Source organism: Sinocyclocheilus grahami, unplaced genomic scaffold (genome assembly GCF_001515645.1).
Source record: "Sinocyclocheilus grahami isolate Dianchi unplaced genomic scaffold, SAMN03320097.WGS_v1.1 scaffold335.1, whole genome shotgun sequence".
Lineage (NCBI taxonomy): Eukaryota > Metazoa > Chordata > Actinopteri > Cypriniformes > Cyprinidae > Sinocyclocheilus > Sinocyclocheilus grahami.
This window is the reverse complement of record NW_015505514.1, coordinates 690477-693003: the sequence shown is the minus strand read 5'-3', so window position 1 is coordinate 693003 and position 2527 is coordinate 690477. Positions and strand designations below refer to the sequence as shown.

Below are 2527 nucleotides of genomic sequence, written 5' to 3'. Positions count from 1 at the left end.
TAAAACTGTAAAACTCAATTAATTAGACAGGCTTTATGATTAATAAAATATAATTTAACCATTAAAACAGAGTATAGAAAAATGAAAATGGAAAAAAAATTAATTTGGGCCCTATAATTATAATACATTTTTTTGTGGTAATAAAAATGGATTTAAGTGAACAATAGCCTTTAAAATGACTTAAAATACATATATAATAGCAATTAGGCAATAATAATTAGTTCAAATAAAGTATCAAAAGCAAGAAATCATATGGTTTTATTGAACAAAATTGTAAAATACATAATGTATTATAAACAATAGAGCTAATGTACATTACGCATTACAACAAAAGCCTGCAGAGGGCGCCAACGGCCTGATGATTATTTTTACACATTAATGTGCGATCTAATACTTGTTTAATATTGACCAAGCACCATTTAATAATTTAATTAAAGCGGATATACTGTATTAGAACTGCATCGCATATAATTATTTAATTAAATCGTAGCGTTTGTGAATTCACAATTATGCTTAATTATGATTTTTAAATGGGTTTAATATATTATGCAGCCTTGGGAAACAGTCTAAATGTGTTTTATGGATTCTCGTCCATGAAATGCGCCACTTCTGGTGTTTTACCGGTTAGTCCTCGCAAGCAAAATTTTTAAAAAATCGAATAGTCGAATAAAATCGTCGAATCGCGACTGCCCTATATAATATATATACACTGCTGTTCAAAAGTTTGACATAAGAATTTATAAGTCTGTTGTGCTCACAAAGGCTGTATTTATTTAATTAAAAGCACAGTAAAACGGTAATATTCTGAAATATTACTACAATTTAATATAATTGTTTTTTTATTGCAATATATATTAAAATGTAATTTATTCCTGTGATGCAAAGCTGAATTTTCAGCATCATGTCTCCAGTCTTCAGTGTCTCACGATCCTTCAGAAATCATTCTAATATGCTGATTTTCTGCTCGACACATTTCTTCTTATTATTAATGTTGAAAGCAGTTGTGCTGCTTCATATTTTTCTAGAAACTGCAATAAATTTTGATCAGTGTTGTGTGTTGAATAGAACGTTTATTTGAAATAGAAATCCAAATTCAATTGATCCTTGCTGAATAAAACTATTAATTGCTTTAAAAAATGACTGACCCAAATTTTTTGAACCGTTGCTTGAATATAAATATATATGGCAAGGCAAGTTTATTTATATAGCACATTTCATACACAATGATTAATAAATGAGTAATCATAAAAAAGGAAAAATCATGAAAAGAAAATGAAAATAATTATAATAAATGAATATATGTAATGTAAATAAACTGTAAAATATTCACAAATTAATTTAGCTTTACAAAATATTTAATATCCATTGACAAGGCTGTCATCAGACTTTGGAACTGACACAAGGTGCCACAAAAAGGTTAGTTGGCCAAACGTTACGGTTATCAGCCAGAGTGATAATCTTAAAACAGACAGATATTGGCGGATTAATCAGCCTGAACTGTAGAGCAACATAGAAATTCAGTCTTGAAAACAGCCCAGTAAACTGCAGTAGCCTGTTATTATTACTCAGTTATAAACAGAAACCACTGCAAAAGTTGCACACAGGAAGGATGGCATTTGAATGCTTCTGATATGTGGATCTGCTTCAATAATTACCTGTCAAGTTAGTGAGGCACCAGTCTTAGTGTCTCTCAGCTAACCACAAAGTGTTGCTGTAGTTGATGATCTTGCTAAATTATAAAGATGTGAAACTATTACAAAAGGTGTGTGTGTGCGTGCGTGCGTGCGTGCGTGTGTGTTTTGGCCGGGCAATCGGAAAGTGTGACTTTATCCAACCAATGTTAATTTAGTATCATTGACATGCTATTATAGTTTTTATTAATATTTTGAATCAGTTTTTATTTTTAGATTTTCTGTTTTCAATGTAATTTTAAAGTTGTAGTAATTTTTTACTAGTTTTTACATTTTATTTTTTTTATAAATGTTATAATAGTTTTTATTATTCTTTATTTTAGTTTTAGTTAGTATCATTGACATGCTATTATAGTTTTTATTAATATTTTGAATCAGTTTTTATTTTTAGATTTTCTGTTTTCAATGTAATTTTAAAGTTGTAGTAATTTTTTACTAGTTTTTACATTTTATTTTTTTATAAATGTTATAATAGTTTTTATTATTCTTTATTTTAGTTTTAGTATCATCTATTTTAGGACATCAGATTAAACTAATTGAAAATGAGAAATGTTGCCTTGACCACTAGCACTAGTATATATGTTCAGTTAACATTTATTGTATTTCAAGTAACAAAAATGTTTTGGTTTTTGTTATGGTTTATATTTTAGTTTTAGTTAACTATAATAACCCTGTATCCAATAAAATCTTTGCGTTTATACATTTATTATTAGTATTTATTTTTTTATTTTACAAAAACAAAACAATATTGTTTGTTGAAAATATAAACATATTTGTGGCATATTAAAAAGCATAACTAAAAAAAAATATTTTTATGACTGCTATATATATATATA

At 27.2% G+C, this 2527-nt stretch overlaps 1 protein-coding gene across 3 annotated transcripts in view; it reads left to right on the top strand.

Moving 5' to 3' along the window:
* LOC107602804 (membralin-like) overlaps positions 1-2527 on the top strand; it is a 14007-nt gene that overhangs the window by 2526 nt on the left and 8954 nt on the right. The window lies entirely within an intron of this gene.